This window comes from Pleurodeles waltl, chromosome 11, assembly GCF_031143425.1.
Source record: "Pleurodeles waltl isolate 20211129_DDA chromosome 11, aPleWal1.hap1.20221129, whole genome shotgun sequence".
NCBI lineage: Eukaryota > Metazoa > Chordata > Amphibia > Caudata > Salamandridae > Pleurodeles > Pleurodeles waltl.
Window position 1 is genome coordinate 108,533,096 of NC_090450.1, and position 20,354 is coordinate 108,553,449.

Sequence of the window (20,354 nt, forward strand, 5' to 3'; positions counted from 1 at the left end):
CTGCCCCAGTCAGCCCTGCTGCACTCAGTGAGGAGGCTATTGACCTCCTGAGATCCCTCACTGTTGGGCAGTCAACCATTCTGAATGCCATCCAAGGCGTCGAGAGACATTTGCAACAAACAAATGCATACCTAGATGGCATTCACTCTGGCGTGGCGGACCAACAGAGAGCATTTCAGGCTCTGGCATCAGCACTGATGGCAGCCCTTGTCCCTGTCACTAGCCTCCCCCTCCAACTTCCTTTACCCAGTCCCAATCCGCTCAACCCCAGCCTATCCCAAGCAAACCTTCAGACCAGCATTCGACCAAATCACCACACAAAAGTGGCTCAGGCAAACAAGCACCACACTTCATCTCACAAGCACCATCCCCATGCAGATACACCAACATCCACTGCCTCCACTGTGTCCCCACCTCCTCATCATCCACCTCCCTCCCAGTAGCGTCTCCACTCACACCTGCATGCACTACATCCTCATCCACTACCTCCATCACCAGCACCCACATCACAACACACCCCTCACAACAGCATCCAGCCCATGCACCTGCACCCAAACACAGCAGACAGACACCTCCTACAACCACTCCCTCTTCCTCCACTCCCAAACCCTCTCCCTCTTCCCACACCAGTGCCTCTAAGAAGCTTTTCCTGACAAACATTGACCTCTTCCCGCCCCCTCCCCCCACCCTTCCCCTTGGGCCAGGGTGTCCAGAACACAGGCCAGCACCTAAGCCACGAAGTCAGCATCCGCCTTGGTACCTGCACCTCACAGAGGCTCAAAGGGGGCACCCATCAGCCCAGCCAGTGTGCCACCAACCCCTGCAAGGGCAAAACCATTTCACCACCTGCCAAGGTGAAGAGCGGGACAGCATGCAGCAAAGGCAAGGAGCACGGCCACCCAGCAAGGTCTCCTCAAAAACTCCAGCTGCCAGACCCAAGGCGACACCACCATCTGCCAAGGTGAGGAAGCGGCCGAAAACACCAGGCAAGGCACTTCAGCCATCGGAGGCTGTAGGTGAAGGCCTGGTGGCTACCAGCACAACCACCAGCCTCGCCACCTGCACCACGGGCAGCCACGCCAACAGCCCCACCGCTAGCACCGCCACCTGCACCACCACCTGCACTGCCGCTAGCACCACTACTGTCAGCAGCAGCAGCCCCAGTGGGCAACCATCCGAGGCTGCAGGAGAAGGGCTGGAGACTCCCTCCACCTGCACTGTTACCAGCCCCGCCAGCAGCCCTACCGCTAGCACTGCCACCTGCACCACCACCTGCACTGCCGCTAGCACCACTACTATCAGCAGCAGCAGCCCCAGTTGGCAGCCATCCGAGGCTGCCGGAGAAGGGCTGGAGCCTCCCCCCACCACTGGCAGCACCCACACCTGCACCATGGCCAGCACCGCCACCTGCACCGCCGCTAGCACTTCCGCAGGCCCCGCCGCAAGCACCACCACCTGCACAGCTGACAGTAGGACAAGCAGCAGTAGCAGCAGCCCCAGTGGACAGCCCCAGTTGGCACCCCCACCAGCACTACCACCAGTTTGCAGCCTTAGCCACCGCAGGATAGAGTCTAGTCCTGCCTCCATGGACTATCATGCAACCTGTTCCCTGCAAATCTCGTGCTTCAAACACCCAGGTGAGAGACTGTGACCTTGCACCATCCAGGATGAAGCACACTGGGCACAAACCCCATTCCAGAACCAGTGGAGATATGCATCCACTCACCCTATCCTTGGCAGGATGAAGCACACTGGGCACAATCCGCCCTCCAGAACCAGAGGAAGAAGGCATCCACTCACCCTATCCTTAGCAAGATGAAGCACACTGGGCACAAAGCCCCCTCCAGAACCAGTGGAGATATGCATCCACTCACCCTATCCTTGGCAGGATTAAGCACACTGGGCACAAACCCCCCTCCAGAACCAGTGGAAGAAGGCCTCCACTCACCCCCTCCTTGGCATGATGAAGCACACTGAGCACCTAGCCCCCTCCAGAACCAGTGGAAGAAGGCATCCACTCACCCCCTCCTTGGCAGGATGAAACACACTGGGCACAAAGCCCCTTCCAGAACCAATGGAAGAAGGCATCCACTCACCCTATCCTTGGCAGGATGAAGCACACTGGGCACAAAGCCCCCTCCAGTACCAGTAGAAGAAGGTATCCACTCACCCCCTCCTTGGCAGGATGAAGCACACTGGGCACAAAGCCCCTCCAAAACCAGTGGAAGAGGGCATCCACTTGGAAAACTGTGGCTTTGCGCTCCCCAGAACCAAGCACTGGGCAAACCACCCACTTGAGACTTGTGAGACTGTGGCTTTACACTCCCCAGGACCAAGTAGAGGGCAAACCACCCACTTGAGGGACTTGTGAGACTGTGGCTTTGCACTCCTCAGGACCAAGCAGCGGGAACCACCCACTAGAGAGACTGGTCTTACACTCTCCCGGACCAAGCAGTGGGCATGGAACCCCCTAGAGGAGCAGTGGCATTATTCCATCTTCAGGCTGAGGTGCCCCACCTTCCCCATCCCCGTGAGGTGCCTGTGTGTTTTTGACCTGATGCTCCTGCAGTGTTCTCTCCATATTGAGGCAGGAGTCAATTTTGGGCTTGGCCCATGATTTTTGGCCCAGTGGCCCACGGACAATTTGAATGGACAATGTACCGTCTTATGTACACATTGTATATTTTTGTAAATAATGTTCTTCTATTTAATACGTATATCTGCCTGTTTCCAAAACGTCACTGTTTAACTCAATTCCTTTTGTCCTTGCGTTCTTCCAGGGGGTTACGGGGTGTAAATGTAATGTTGATGCATGTGTTTGTGTGTATGGTGTTGTGGGTGAGGGTGGGGGTGTTGCGTGTTTCGTATGTGTGTCACTCTCTTTTTCCTCCCCCCTCCCCTGTGTACTAGGTGCAGTACTCACCGTGGTCGTCGCTGCCGCCTTTCGTAATCCTGGTATATGAGGAGGTAGACCAGCATGGACAGGACCTGCAGCTCGGGCTCCATGGCGTCCTGGTTCTTCGTTGAGTGTCGAGAAGTGAGTGGTTTCCCTTCCAAGTCCTGTTTCTGCCATGCTTTTGATGGCGCTGGTACCACCCTGGAAAAGTTGGTGGATTGGCGGGTTGTGATGGGGTGGGTGGTACATTGTCTTCCGCCTGTCTGTTGGCAGTTACCGCCGCGGTGTTTGTTGCTACCGCCATGGCGGTCAGAGTGTTAAAGTGGCTGGCTGGGTTGGCGGTTTCCGCCGTGGTCGTGATCCAATTTTTGTTACCGCCTGCCTGTTGGCGGTATTACCGCCGCTTTAACACCGACCACCAGGGTTGTAATGAGGGCCATAGTTTCTTTGTGAGGTTGCAGATACCAAGAACACACAGTTAAAAATCAATATCCAATAATGGTCCCAGTATTATACTTATCATTTTTGAGGCATTTGCACAAGGCTATAAAGCACATTAATACTAATTAGTGGACCCTATTGCCTACATTTTGTAGTCCAAAGGTATACATATTGTGTATAAACATATATATAGCTTGTGAAATAATACAACTATAACTCTTAACATCCCAATTAGTGCATCTCACTTAGGGCCTGATTTATACTTTATGTGGCGCCGCAATGGCCTTATTTTTTTACACAAAAGCAGCGCAAAGTTGCAAAATTCAATAATATTTTGTAAGTTTGTGCCGCGTTTGCGTAAAAAAATGACATAAATGCAGCGCTAAAAAAGTATGAAACAGGCCCTTAGCTCGATTTGACAAAGATACCAATTAAACAACCTAATACTTATTCATCATTTCACTATTGGAACATCTGAAACAGGCCGAGTATTCATATCTGTGTGGAGTATGTTTATCATAATCAGGCCGGGTTTGGTCTGTTGTTTCAACAAAGTAATGTAAGATAAAAAGGAGGAGGAAGATGCATTGACCATTAATCCAGTTAGATGAGCCATCCATTTATCAGGGTGTTAAAATGTCTTTAGGAAGGCTAACTAAGCATGAGGTTTAGACCAAAGGCTGAACACAATCCAGCCAAAAATATATGTCTTGATAATAATTTAAGAAATGGGTTATCGGAACGCTTGGATTACATCATTAATCGTGGGTTGAATCCTGAGCATCGGGTGCCTAAAATGAGTATGCTGGTGTCCTGGTCCGGATCAATGTTGAGTCGGAAAAAATATATATGTCCCACTTTTATTTCCTCAGATCGGCACTCTGCTGATCCTACTTCATGTAAGGTGGCCATGTTGGAAAAATACTATGTTGAGTTGCCATCTTTAGAAAAAATGATCAATGTCCCAAAAAAATAAACAGAATAATGTATAGAATAATTATAATAATTGTATTATATGCCCTAGATTTAAAATTCTAAAAGATAATAACTGCGATGTTAAAAAATAATTCAAACAAAATTACATCTAGTGACCCGATGTAGACCAAATACTAAATTAATACACCATGCTTTTATTTGTAACTGGTTGCTCTGATGTCTTAACTGAAACGGAATGACTGGCCAATGGCTAGATGTAATCAGATCACACTTACACGTATTAATCAAATTAAAAACCCTGATCAATCTGGCACCACTTATTAGGCATGTTATCTATAATTCAGTACTGTGTTGGATCCCAATTATCGGGTGCCTGTTGGCTAGGGCGAGTATGTTAGCGCCCTAGTTCATGCCATGTTAGGGGAAAAACAAAAAATGTTGTACTGTGTTGCCTCAGGATGGCTCACCAGGGAACCCGGCCATAAGCATATGATGTTGTGCCCGAACAGACTTTTTCTGGAGTAACAGTTCTGACTAATTAAGGTTGTCAAGAACAGGTAGTTTTAACAGGTATACCAGTAAAGAAAAAACCCTAAGAATGTAAAATAAAATGCGCATAGACACATCACTGAGTTATAAGTAAACAGGATTATGATAGAAATATGAGAGCCAATTGATGCCAATAGTCTTTTAACATATCATATCTAATAATAGGCACATAAATGTAACATTCTCATTTTATTTTTGTGCTTGTTCCATATTCCTATTCATAAGGTAAGACATAAAGGTCCTCATTATGACATTTACCGCCATGCTGACGGTCGCCAACATACCGATGCGGTGGCAAATATCCATTTGCAATATTATGACACACCCACACCAATCTGACAGAATACAGCCACATACACAAATCCACCAGACCAAAGGTCAGTGCAAAAGTGGCGGTCCCATCACCCATAACGTTACACCAACAAAACACCCATCACATTATGACCCGTAAATCACCACAGCAGACATTCAACTGAGGTAAACCATTGGCAGCACATACCGCTGCTCTCAGAATGGACACCCACATACAAAACAAAACTACATTGGCCAAAACAAAAATCACACTCCTGACACTCATACACACACCACACCCACACACCCACACCATTATAAAACACACACTCACATTATTCACAACCCTTTACAAATACAAATCATTGCCACCAGACTGACATCAAGACCACTGCGACAACTAGATACACACCACTTACACCCATCTATCCCTCACTTACCCCACATCACACACCCCACCACATTACTCAACACACTCTCACCAACACACACCACACATGTCCCCACAAAGGCACCCCAGTTTCACTGATGAGGAGCTAAGGGTCATGGTGGAAGGAATAGGGTAGAGCCACAGCTGTTTGGAGCACAGGTACAGCAGATATCCATTGCAAGGAAGATGGAGCTATGGCGGAGAATCGTGGACAGGGTGAACGCCGTGGAACATCATCCAAGAACAAGGATGACATCAGGAAAAGGTGAAACGGGGGAAGGTACGTTCCATAGCAGCAAGGCACCAGCTCGTCATCCACAGGACTCTCAGTGGACCACTAACTCCTCCCCCAGTAGCCAGAGGACTGGACACTGGTAAGTCAAGATTTACTAATTATCACCCCCCATAACTGCATGTCATCTCACACCCTCACCCTCACTCTCCTCACTCCACCGTATCCCACATACTGCACCTACATATATGACTAACCCCAATGCCAGGCCCTGCATGTGATACTAATGCATGGACAGCCACCCAGCCCATCGACACTTATCACAAAAGCATGCACAGCATAGGGGAACTAACAATCCCACAATATACTTATCACAAAAGCATGCACAGTATAGGGGAACTAACAATCCCACAATATATCACCATACACAAGCAAAAGGTGGCAGGACAACACCAACGATAGAGGGGAAGCCAGGGATGACCAATATGTCATACACATGAAGCATAATACATCACTTACATCCCCACAGGTACCCCAGCCAATGTCAATGGAGAGGAGGTGCCACGACTATCCAGTCCACCAACAGAAGATGCCTCCATTGATGGCAGTAACTCTGGACTTCACGATCTGGATGACCTACTGGCCCATCAGGGACCATTGGACAGACGGTAACCAAAGCCCATTCACAGACCACCACAGAGCCTCCCCCTTCAGTATCCAACACCGTAGCACCCACCAGACTACCCACACCTCTGCCCCCAGGACACGTCAATCAGCGGTGTGCCCACCTGTACAGGGACCCAAGGCCACACCTTGCCCTCAAGACAATCAGGGACCTGGGTCAGTGGCAGTGGGCACACCATTCAGGGGACAGAGGCACAGGCCAACAGGAACACTGGGAGGACTGCTGTGCGCCAGGGGGAGGACAGGACCAGGAAACTGACTATCTAGGAGGAACTCTCCGAGATCCTGGGAGCCTACCATCATTCCCAGGACACGATGGGCCAAATCCTTGACAACAAGCAGGAGGACAGGCGGCTGCAGGAGGGACAAGATCAGGGGATCAGGGAGGACTTACCAGGGGTGCTGGCAGACATGGCCAACATTATAAGGGAGGCAACAGCACATCAGCGGGCCCCTACCAATAGCCAGTCCATTGATCAGCCCTTCACTTCTGCTGCCGCTAGTGGGCAGGAGGCCCCGCCACAGCACACACAGTCCACCAGCATCCCTCTCCCTGCAGAAGGTGAACCACCCCGCAAACTTTCCCCGCGACCCAGACAGAAGCCAGAGACGCTTGCCAAGACCCCGCCAGGAAATTAGATTCTCCTGATTGTCCCCCTTGTGTCGCACTCAGTCACCTTGTCCACTTTGAACTGCTGTTGCTCCCCTTCCAATGGCCCCATGGACACTGCATCTGTGCTACAAACAGACTGGAACAACACCCTGGACTTTCCCCCACCATCACCCCATTCCATTGCACTTTATCTTCAATTTCTTAGCACTACAATAAAAACCCTTGAACAAAACTTCAGTACTAGTATTTATGTGTTGACAATTTGTATTTGTTGGAAAATGGGTTATTGGTAAGGGCAGGTAGGTACCTACACCTAGCAACAAGCCACTAACCTCCACTTAGGTCCAGTTAGGTCTCAGTAAATTAACCCCAGCTCAACCCTTGGTAGCTTGGCAACGAGCGTCAAGGCTTAACTTAGGAGACAATGTGTAAAGCATTCAAATGTCACAAAACAGTAATTAAATAAAACACAGGAAACAGTTTAAAAATCCAAAACCAAATTATAAAAATAGTTTATATTTTTATCTTTAAAATGACACAAAAACTAATAAAATCGGATAAGGGGAACCGGAGATATGAATTTTTAAAGAATTATTATTTTTCTAGCGCTTAGAAACAAAAAGCGCCAATCGGGTCATCTGGTTGCACCTCAACCGGGGCAAAGTCAAAGTTTCAGGCCGACCGCGATGGAGCCCTGCTCGGCTACAGGTCGCGGGAGGCCTCGGTTAAAAAGTTACCTTCTGACTTAGTCTTTATTTTGAAGATTTTCTTCAGCGGGACGAACCTGCCAGTCCTATCCGACCTCCTGGAGCCCTTCTCCGGATACGCGATGCTGGAATCCTCGGTGGAGATTTTTACCTTCGGACTTAGTCGTTTTTTCGAGGTGAAAATCCTTCGACCGGGGTAAACCTGGATCTTGATCCGACGTCCATGGAGCCCTTCTCGGATACGATGGCTGGGAGGTCCCGGTCAACTTTTTACCTTCGGACTTAGTCTCTTTTTCGGAGATTTTTCTTTACCGGGACGAACCACCAAATCAGGCCGGGTCGCGGTTGAGGCAAGCCGGCTAGAATTTCCGCAGCCGGTTGGTCCCTCTATGGAGCTTTTATACAAAAATTCTCAAATCTTCTCCAAACTTCTGGGGCTTCACCCAGATGTTCTTTTAAGGTTCTTTTGGGGTCCACAGCTCACCCCAAGGGTTCAGAAATTCTGAGATGGTCCTTGGGGGGTGCGGACTACAACTCCCACAATGCACCTGGAGCAAACTCCTTTTTGGCCACTGGACAGTGGTCAGCTGGTCACTTTCTTCAGGAGTTGGTGCAGGGGACTCTGGATAGCAATTTTTCACTTGTAGCAAACAGGGAGTCCCTCCTTGAACCAGTTGAAGCCAGGCAAAGTCCTTCTTGTGGTGAAGCCCAAGTGTGCAGCTGGTGCAGTCCTTCTGAGTGCAGGTTCCAGGTGCAGGCCAGGGGTCCAGCAGGGCAGTCCTTCTTCTCCTTTAGTTCTTTTCTTGTTGAAATCTGGTGGGGATCTGAGGTGTGGGTGCAGGTCTGCCAGTTTTATCCTTGCTCCTGGGTGAAAAGCAGGGGGGTCCTGGTTCTCCAATCAGGTACAGGGTCGTCCCCCTGTGATGACCACTTCCTGGGAAGTGTGGCAAAAATCCATCCCAGAAGGCAACATTCTCTAAAAATCCAACATGGCTGAATCTGATTTTTGGAGGTTACATCTGGCTGAGCCCACCCACTGGTGTGGCTAAAAATCATAAACACACCCCTCTCCTGCCCTCTCCTAATCTAATCAAGGGGGCACCTAGTTATCTGGGGTTGCAGGATGTGGGGGTGTTGCTGGTTGCTCCAAATGTCCTTCTCTGCCTTTGAAGACCAGTTTGGCAGCCCTCCCCCTTCCTGCCTCACCATCTGCTGAGGGGAGATTCCCTCCAACAGGCACATTCCTTTGTGTGAAGGCAGGCCACTTCACACCTCATCAAGGCAGCTTGGCTAAGCTGCTACAGGCTGGCCAATCAGAGCACAGCAGCAAAAACAATGCAGGGCTGAAATTGGCAACTTTTTAGGTAAAGTCTAAAACTCTTCACCTGAACAAGTTATATTAAATCCAACAACTGGAAGTTGTGGGATTTATTACAACAATTAATTTGATACCAAATTCTTGGTATGCATCATTTAAGGAGACTTTAAAATTTAAAACAAAGTCTCCCCATTCTAGCCTATGAAGGCCATTTACTACAATGAGGGAAAACCGAATTTGGCTGTTTTTACCTCACCAGGGCTTATAAAACTATTTTTATAAAGTCCCTGCTTATAGTTACATGGCACCCAGCCCTAGGGGCACATAGGGTAGCACACCTTAGGGGTGACTTATATGTAAAAATAAGGTAGTTTAAGACTTTGGAACTACTTTTAATTCCAAAGTCGAATTTGCATATAACTTTAATTTAAAAGCAGCCAGCAAGGCAGGCCTGCCTTTAAAATGACACTGGGCACCTCAGCAGTGCACCTATGGGTGCACTACCTATGCTGTGGTCCCTAAACATACATGCCCTACCATATACTAGGGACTTATAGGTAGGTTAACTTAGCCAATTATAATTAGCCTAATTTGCATATTGATTTTACACAGAGCACAGGCCCTGGGACTGGTTAGCAGTACCCAGGGCACCATCAGAGTCAGGAAAACACCAGCAAAAAGTGGAAAATGGGGGCAAAAAGTTAGGGGGCCTCTGCAATCAGCCCTGTTTTCTCACAGTATTTATGGAAACAGTCACATCCATTGCAAATGAACTGTACACTGTGAAAGCATAGAAATAATGACCTGTAGCTGGCTGTAGTCAGCACATCAGTACACAGTTGTTATATCACCAACATCTGTAAAATGACAAACCATAGGTGACAGTAAGTTTAGATAAAAGGAAGTTAATGCCATCATGCTACAGCCGCACAGAATACAAAATAATAGTCATAGAAATGTGCATTTCCACTGTCTCACCCTTGTGTCATTGGAAGTACTGACGGATAACTGATGTTCTGTTGTCCTCATTCTCATCCTCAGCCTCTTCATCGTCACTGTCCTCAGGGTCTACTGCTGCGACAGGGGCCTCTCCAGTCTTTTACTCCTGCAGAAAAGGTACATGTTGTCTGAGGACCAGGTGGTGCAACATGCAGCAAGCCTCTACTATATGGCAGACCTTCTTGGGTGAGTAGCACAGGGATCCACCTGTCAGATGGAGGCACCTGAACCTGGCCTTCAAGAGGCCGAAGGTCCTTTCAATGATCCGTCTAGCTCGCCCATGTGCCTCATTATAACGTTCCTCTGCCCCTGTACTGGCATTCTTCACAGGGGTTAGCAGCCACGATAGGTTTGGGTAGCCAGAGTCACCTGCAAGTATTGAGAGAGCACATTTAGGCTCACACAATCCTATGGGGTTTACACCAGAAACATACACTAACATACAGTGGGTGGGGACCAAGGCTCACTTATTAGCCACACCCTGTGCTTCTGTAGATGGGCCATCACATTTGGGATGCTGCTATTCCTCAGAATAAAGGCATCATGCACCAACCCAGGATACTTAGCATTGACGTGGGGGATGTACTGGTCCGCCAGGCACACCATCTGCACATTCAGTGAGTGGAAACTCTTACAATTCCTGAACACCTGTTCATTCTGCCGGGGGCGGGGGGACAAACGCAATATGTATACTGTCAACCGCCCCAATAAAATTGGCCATATGTCCCATTGCATTGAATCCGGCCTTCACAGTGGCCAAATCTACGACCTGGGGAAAGCAATGTAGCTGAACATGTGTTTTACCAGGGCAGAAAACACTCTTGCCAGCACAATTGAGAACATTGGCTGTGACATTCCTGCTGCCAAGACCACTGTAACTTGGAAAGAACCTGTTGCCAGGAAATAGAGCACTGATAGCACTTGCACAAGAGGGGGAATCCAAGTCGGATGACGGACAGATGAGATCAGCTCATGCTCCAATTGGGCTCACAGCTCCGTGATTGTGGTCCTGTCCAGTCCATAGATGAGGATAATGTGCCTGTCCTCCAGTGTAGCTAAATCCACCAGGGGTCTGATCACGGGGTATGTCTCCACCTCCTATTCATCCACAGCGGTAGGTATCTAAGGGACACAAGAGTGAGTAGGCTGTCACAAATGGAACAATGAAACCACAACTGCAGTCCACATGGTGCACTTATGTATTGGGACAGTGTTAATAGCAAGGTATGTGCCAATCTAATCTGTGACGCCATTATTGTTGATATCACTGTTACCCTTCACGAAATGGCGACCGCCTTTCCTGTATGTAGGGACAGGTTGAAGTGAGGTAATTCCATTGACGTTGGGCGTTGTGGCTTTTCCGCCATGCAATGCCTTTATTGGATAATATGGGTCTCTATGGAGTACAGTGGCCAATGGGGATCTACGCCGGCAGTGACGGTGTACACCACTGCAGACGTGACTGCCATTTTCTATCTGATTCCTCACTTGTTTCCTGACCATCAACAGGACAACACCTACACTGCGTGTGCTGCTATGACCTGTATCTGGAACATACCATGGCCCGTGTGACCGGAGAAAGGGCCCCAGCCTCCACTTCGGAGGCATTGGAGCGACTGGTTGATGGGGTCCTACCCCAATACGGACAGCTTTATGGGCCTCCAGACCAACAGGTGATTACACTTTGGGCACAATGCATGTGGGAAGGATGCATGCAGATGTGTGTGCAACCATCGTTTAAGATGGGTGGGGGGAATGTCTTGTGGCGGTGTACATGGTGTGCGCTGGGCTATGTGTGTGCCAATGGTGATGGAAACGGGTATGGTGGGCCATCTGTGTGACAGGCAAGACTGTTTGGTGATGGTGTTCTCCTGTCTGTATTGCCTCTGCAGGTCAGCGCCCATCAAAAGAAGGGAATATGGCGTGCCATCGCCAAGGACGTGCAGACCCTGGGGGTCTATGGCAGGCGGAGCACCCACTGCCGCAAACAGTGGGAGGACCTGAGATGCTGGGCACGGAAGACAGCTGAGGCCTAGATGGGGATGGCCTCCCAATGAGGAAGGGGTGCCCGTCGGACCCTGACACCCCTGATGGCCCGCATACTGGCAGTAGCCTACCCTGAGCTGGATGGGTGCTTGAGGGAATTACAGCAGCCACAAGGGGGTGAGCACAGTATACATTACGTATTGTGGCTGGTGGGGTGGTATCCGTGTGATGGATGTGTCTTACAGGGTACCCCTAAGGCTAGACCAGACATTGCAGCGTGGGTCATCTGAAGGGTAATGGGTGTATGCAAATACAGGTAACGTAGCTTGTTAGCAGTCGATTTCAGGCAGGGCATCGTTGGACCCAGGAGTGCTGGAGTTGGCGGTGTGTGGTCCTCATCTTGCCTTAGTAACTAGCCATATCACTGGTAGTGCAATGCATAGTGCTTAAGCCTGTTTTCTGTGTGTGACGGTGATGTGTATGCCAATGGTGGTGTTGGTGCAGTCATTTATCCAGTGTTTCCTTTGTCTCTCTCTCTCCCTTTCTTATTTTGTCATCCTGTCCTTGTGTGCATTAGCCTCATCTGACAGAGGAGCAGGGACACTAGTCACTGAGAGAGCTGCATCCCACAGGACCCAGGAGGCAGAGTCCACTGACGCTGAGGAAACCAGTGGGATGGAGGACGAGGGTGGCACCACGGCGGAGACTGGATAAGACAACACAAACTCAGATTCCTCCTCTGATTGGAGTTCCCTGGTGGTGGCGGACACCTCTTTGACCACCCCAGCTGCAGGTATAGCTGCCTCCCCCCGAACCAGCATGACCCTCCCAGTAGCCCCTCAGTGAGTTTCCCATGCCCGTTCACCCAGAAGGGTGGGCATCTCCTTTGCCCAGGCACCTCAGGCCCTGCCCCAGTGGGCCCTGCTGCTCTGAGTGAGGAGGCTATTGACCTCCTGAGATCCATCTCTGTAGGGTAGTCAACCATTGTGAATGCCATCCATGGGCTGGTCTCCCAGTTGCAGCAATGCAATGCATTCCTGTAGGGCGTTCACGGTGGATTGGTGGCCCAACAGATATTGATTCAGGCTCTGGCCTCCTCTCTGATGGCAGCCATTGTCCCTGTTTCTACTGCCCCCCTTCCAACTACCACTTCCCAGTCCCATTCTCCTCAACCCCAACCCATCCCAGGCACAAATACAGATGAGCATGCACACAAGAAAACACCCAAGAGTGACTCAGGCAAACACAAGCACCACACGTCATCCCACAGGCACTCACACAAACACTATACAGTTGCAGATACGACAACATCCACTGCCTCCACTGTCTCCCCCTCCTCCTTCACCTCCCTCCCAGTCACGTCTACACTCACGCCTGCATGCACTACATCTACATCCACTATCAGCATCACCACACCAAGCAGAACACACACCTCACTGGCAGATACCTCCACAACAACCATGCACGCATTCCCTGTGTCCTCTCCCACGTGTCTGTCCCCACCTAAGGGACACAAACGCAAGCACTCAGACACCCAATAGCCATCCACCTCACATCAGCATACAGCCCATGCACCTGCACCCAAATACGGCAGACATACTCCTCCAAAAACCACTCCCTCATCCTTTACTCCCATTACTCCTCCCTTCTCCCACCCCAACATTGGGGTTGGGGTTGAGGGGAGTGGGACTGGGAAGTAAGAGTTGGAGGGGGGGCGGTAGAAACAGGGACAATGGCTGCCATCAGAGAGGAGGCCAGAGACTGAATCGATCTCTTTTGGTCCACCAATCTACCGTGAATGCCCTCCAGAAATGCATTGCATTGCTGCATCTGAGATGCCAGCCCCTGGATGGCATTCACAATGGTTGACTGCCCTACAGAGATGGATCTCAGGAGGTCAATAGCCTCCTCACTCAGGGCAGCACAGCTCACTGGGGCAGGGCCTGAGGTGCCTGGGGCAAGGGAGATGCTCACCCTCCTAGGTGAGCGGGCACGGGAAACTTGCTGAGGGGCTACTGAGAGGGCGGTGCTGGTCTGGTTGTGGCATTTGTACCTGCAGCTGGGGTGGTTACAGAGGTGTCCGCCACCACCAGGGAGCTTCCATTGGAGAAGGTATCTGAATATGCGTTGTCTCCTCCAGTATATGCTGTGGTGCTCTTCTCGCCCTCCATCCCACTGGTTCCCTCGGCATCGGTGGACTCTGCCTCCAGGGTCCTGTGGGATGCAGCCCCCTCTGTCACCAGTGCCCCTGCTCCTCCGGCAGATGATGCTAATGCACACAAGGACAGGATGACAAAACCAGAAGGAGGGAGCGAGACGAAGGATAAACTGGGTCAATGACTGCACCAACACCACTGTTGGGGGTACAAAGCACCCTCACACACAGGGAATAGACCTACACAATATGCATTGCATTACCAGTGAAATAGCTAGTCACCAAGGCAAGATGAGGAGCACACATGGGACCCACGCAGCCCTGCCTGAAAGTGATTACTAACATGCCAAGTTACCTGTATTTGCCATGCAACCATTACCCTTCAGAGAACCCATGCTGCACTATCTGACCTGGTCTTAGGGGCATCCACTAACTTACAACCACCACACGGATACCACCCCACCAGCCAAAATGTGTAATGATACCCACTGAACTCACTCCCTTGGGGCTGCTGTGATTCCCTCAAGCGCCCATCCAGCTCAGGGTATGCCACTACCAGTATGCGGGCCATCAGGGGGTCAGGGTCCGACCGGTACCCCTTCCTCAGTGGGTGCACTGCCTGCCATAGACCCCCAGGTTCCGCACCTCATTTGCAATGGCATGCCATAATCCCTTCTTTTGATGGGTGTTGACCTGCATAGGCAATACAGACAGGAGAACACCATTAAACTAACAGCCTGGGCTGTCACACACATGGCCCACCATACCCATTTCCATCACCATTTGCACACACATTGCCCAGCGCAAAACATGTACACTACCAACAGATAATCCCCACTTACACAATGCCTTCACACACAGCTCCATGCATCCATGCCACATGCATTGTGCATACAGTGTACTCACCTGTTGGTCTGGAGGCCCATATAGCAGTCCGTACTGGGGTAGGACCCCATCCACCAGTCGCTCCAACTCCTCCAAAATGAAGGCTGGGGCCCTTCCCCCGGTTACATGGGCCATGGTAGGTTCCAGATACAGGTCACAGCAGCACATGCATTGTAGGTCTTCTCCTGTTGAACGTCAGGAATTAATTGAGGAATGATTTAGACGGCATACATCCCCTGCTATGACTTGGTCGTCCCATCTCTAGGGGGCGCTGTAATTGGACTGTTGGAAGCCTGGGAATCACCTTGAACACTTATCTAGAGTCCCTTGCTGACTCCTGTTTGTTTCTCTTTTCGTCATGGTATACTTCTGTAGTACTACATTTGCTTCCTGGGACTGCAAATCCCAAATGCACAGCCTGGTAGTCAGGAAAGCCTGGATTCAGTTTCCCATTGTTTTCTATGGGAGAAGTCCAGTTGCTCCTTTTCACCGGATCCTCTCCTCCAGGACTTGCAAGTGTTTGAAACTACACACACACCTGAATCCTCTCCTGTGCAGCCCAGCTTGGAACTGCTTATAAGCAGCCATTTCCTCAAGAACCCCGTTGTACATTGGAGTTCGATTCCTTTGTGTTACAGACCCCTTATGGGATGGTGTTCCAGTTTTGTTCCTGTTCCACCTTGAACCTGTTTCCTGTTTCTCTGCCCTGTTCATGATTGTTCCAGCCAGAATCTGCCCCCTATATCTTAGCCTTGTACCTGTCTGTTTCTTCCAGAGCCTGCTCCCTGTTTCTTTGTTCTGCTCCTACATTGTTTCAGCCTGAACCTCCTCTCTGTTTCCAAGTCCTGTTTACTGCTTATTCCTACTCCCTGTATTCCAGCCCTGTCCTTGCCTGTTCCAGCCAGAGCCTGCTCTCTGTTTCCCAGTCCTGTCTCTGTTTGTTCCAGCCAGAAGTTTGCGCCCTGTTTTCCAGTCCTAGTCCTGCCTTTGCTTCAGCCTGAGCCTGTTCCCAGGTCTTGCCTCTGCCTCTTAGTTTGTTCCCTTCTGTTTCCGTTTCTTCTTGGTTATTTGTGTCTGGTAAGTGTTCTATCAGTCTTCACCAGTGTATAAGTGTTCTCCTTTGTACTGGGGTTGGCTGCTGGTTTCCAGGAGGCAATTCCAGCCCCCATCCTTGTCTAGTGTTATACGTTGTCTTTCGTACCTAACAGTGACAGTGTGCTATTGCTGTTTTCTCAGGAATCGCCACTGTGTTTCCAGCTGGACCCACATGAACGTGTCTTGTGTATGTATGTACTATCCTTGTTTGTGCTCTAGGGTCAAGTGACAGAATCACTTCTGCTGCCTCCTTTCTATGGGGCTGGCAGGGTGACTATCTGTAAGAGCAAATAGCACAGAGGCATTGACATTCTCTGTCATGTGGGAGGTTCTGCGCCTTACTCTGTGTACAACCCCAGCGTGTTTGTCCATTGGCAATCTGTTTCCTGTTTGTTCACACAAGGGTTGCTCTGCTTTTACTTTCCTGTGCCTGTCCATAGCAGTCCTTTCCGTATATGCCTTTAGCTGCTCTTCTGGACTACAGGGGCATCTCCAGTCTCCTCCTTCTGCAGAAAAGGTACATGGCGTCTGACGGCCAGGTTGAGCAACATGCAGCATGCCACTACTATCTGGCAGACCTTGTTGGATGAGTGGCACAGGGATCCATCTGTCAGATGGAGGCACCGGAATTTGGCCTTCAGGAGGCCAAAAGTCCTTTCACTGGTCCTTCTGGTTAACCCATGTACCTCATTATAACGTTCTTCTGCCCTTGTCCTGGCATTCCTCACAGGGGTCAGCAGCCATGATAGGTTTGGGTAACCAGAGGCACCTGCAATTATTGAGAGAAAACATTTAGCCACACACTATCCTATATGGCCAACACCATAGGCATACACCAACATATACTGGGTGGGAACCAAGTCTCACCTATTAGCCACACCCTGTGCGTCTGTGGTTGGGACATGACATTTGTGATGTTGCTATTCCTCAGAAAAAAGGCATCATGCACCGACCCAGGATACTTAGCATTGACATGGTAGATGTAGTGGTCCACCAAGCACACCATATGCACATTCATGGAGTGGAAACTCTTACGATTCCTGAACACCTGTTCATTCTGTCGGGGGGGGACAAATGCAATATGTGTTCCATCAATAGCACTAATTATATTGGGAATATGTCCCATTGCATAGAATCCGGCCTTCACAGTGGCCAAATCCTCAACCTGGGGGAATGCAATGTAGCTGCACATGTGTTTTATCAAGGCAGACAACACTCTTGTCAACAGTATCTAAGGGACAAAAGGGTGAGGAGGCTGTCACAAACTGAACAATGGAGCCACAACACCAGCTTGCAATGTGCAAACATGTTATGGGACAGTGTAATTTGACAAGTATGTGCCTATTAATCCTGTGATGCAGCTTTAATCCATAGGCCTGTTCCCCCCTCCACCGAAATGGCGTCCGCCTGTCCTGTGTGAGGGACAGATGGAAGTGAGGTAATGACGCTGCTGTTGTGCACCATGGCGGTAGGCGGTTGTAAACCGCCATGCAACTCCTTATGGTTAAAATTGGGCTGGCGGTGACGGTATGCACCACCGCGGACATGACCACCATTTTCTATGATATTCATTATTTGTTTTCTGACCTTCCATAGGAGAGGACCTACTCTGCATGTGCTACTGTGACCTGTGTCTGGAACCTACCATGGCATGTGTGACCGGGAAAAGGTCCCCAGCCGTCACTTCTGACGTTTACTTGTGTACATGTTCTGGCCGTGAAAAACCCACAAATTTGTTTTCCACAGCTGTGAGGCCTGCTTTGCTCATAGGCTAGCATTAGAACTGTCCTTATCTGCTTTTAAGTGGTAGACTCTGATCAGAAAGGAGTAGCCTTGTCATGTTTAGTATGGCCAGAATAGTAATAGAAAATCCTGCTTACTGTTGAAGTTGGATTTAATGTTACTATTTTATAGATGCCACTTTTGGAACATTTCTCTGCACTTACTCCCATCTGTGCCTTACAGATTGTCCCCAATCCATGTCTGGTCAATGCTGGTTGACAGCCCCCCTTGTGCATTCTACCCAGACAGTCCTATAAAAGAGGACACTCAGTCACATTTGCATTCATCTGCAAACTCGGTAGGTCTCCCTGAGCAAGAAGGGTGGAGAGCTCCCTCACACCAAGGACTGATAACCCCTACAGGGATCCTGGCAGACAGGGCTGGGTTGAAAGGGGAACATGTGCATTTCAAAACCACTCTTTGAAGTTTCCCCCACTTCAAAGGCATTTATGGGTATATGCTTCTTGACCTACACCTGTACTCTGTTAACGGGATTGCCTGGCTGTCCAAAAACTCATTTGGACTGCTTTGCTGAGAAGGACGGCTGCCCTGCTTGTTGCCCTGCTGCCTGATGCCCCCTACTCTGCTGGAAAGACTTTGCCTTGCTCACAAGTGCTCTCCAAGGGCTTGGATTGAGCTTGCCGCCTGTTGTGAAGTCTCAGGGCCACAAAAACGTCATCAAAGAGAACAGAATCCCCATGCGTCAGAAAATCAACGCAATGCCTTCAGAAATTGATATACTGCCTGCCTTGCAGCTGAAAAATCACTGCATCGCCTACCAGATCAACACAGCGCCTGCCCCATCTTACCAGCATGTCAAAGATTTTCAAAGCATCATCCCTGGGCGTCAAATTATACCTGCAGCGCAGTGAGGAACCAAGGCTGCGCCCCTGGAAATTGACACATTCCCCTTGCAGCATGGAAAGAAATTATGCATCATCTGGGGCGCACCGGCAAATCCAACACAACACCTTTTTTTTCAAAGTATCTCCTACTTTGTGCCCCGTGCATAGTTAATTCTTAATGCATCCTAGGTACTGTGTGTTACAAGGATACAACCACTTAAGGATCGAAACACATTCAAATCTTTAAAAAGTGATATCTTGACTTTTGCATGTTGGATTTTTGCCATTTTGATCTTATTTTATTCAGATAAATGTTGTCTTTTTTTCTCTACTGGTGGGAGTACCTTTTGTGGTATTTTCACTCTGTTACTGTATGAGCTACTGCACAAGTACTTTACACATTGCTTTCTAAGTTAAGCCTGCCTGCTGTGTGCCAAGCTACCAGAGGGTGACAACAGGATAATTTAGGTTGTGTAGTGACGTATCCTGGCTAGGGTTGTTGTCCCTACTTGGACAAAGGTGCATACCTCTGCCAACTAGAGACCCAATTTCTAACAGTGCACAGTTTAGGTCACTTTGCTGCACACCAGCAAGCAGCACAGCCATCTAATAGGTGGATGCATGCATGCCTTACATCTCATCTGCAAAGGGATCTTGGGACATCAATTGCTGATGCTGATCATTGTATGTACCAGTTTGCATTACATCCTGTAGACTATCAGGGCCAGTATTATCTGAAGCTGAATTTGGTATTGGAATGTCATATGACACTGTAGTATAGACATCCCTCTAGTTAACAGATCTTTGACGGAGCCATAGGATAGCAATGTTGTCATACACAACATAGAGTATAGGACAACATACCACAGGAGTGGGCAACACAACTGCAAATCCAAGTGTGGTATGTTGCCCTCTGTCCTGCTAGTCTTAGGGCCCTATTCACATGGTCCTCAGTTCTGGTAGTACATCATTTACTGTGATATTCCTGTGGAACACACAGTAGGAATATATTATGTGAACCACACATTGTCACCTTGCTTTGATGTCTGGGACCCTAGACTCCTGGCATATGTTCTTACTCTCCTCACTGTGTTTTTACTCATGCACCATGTGTGCGCTAGCCAGGAACATCAGACATAGATTGCATTGTGAGTAACAGCAGCCTATCTGTGCATATGAAAAGCTTTACTCAGGTAAACAGTGCCCTGTCACGTTCAGTTATGATTTCCCTTCCACATATGTTACAGATCCTAGAATTGTGGTCATTGCTCTTGGTCATACCAGCATAATTGTGGGCCCTCAGTTATAGCAATCGGAACCCCCTTTGCAATAGTCATATGTAATGGCACATCCTGGACCCAACCTCCACCTTACTGTCCATGGACACTTTGTATACAGGCACTCTGTACAATCTTACACTAGCCATTACACATAAAGGATGACACTCACTGGTAGCATTGGGGTCATGGAAGCTTTCCACCTCTCCTGTCATGTCCAGCTTAGATCTACC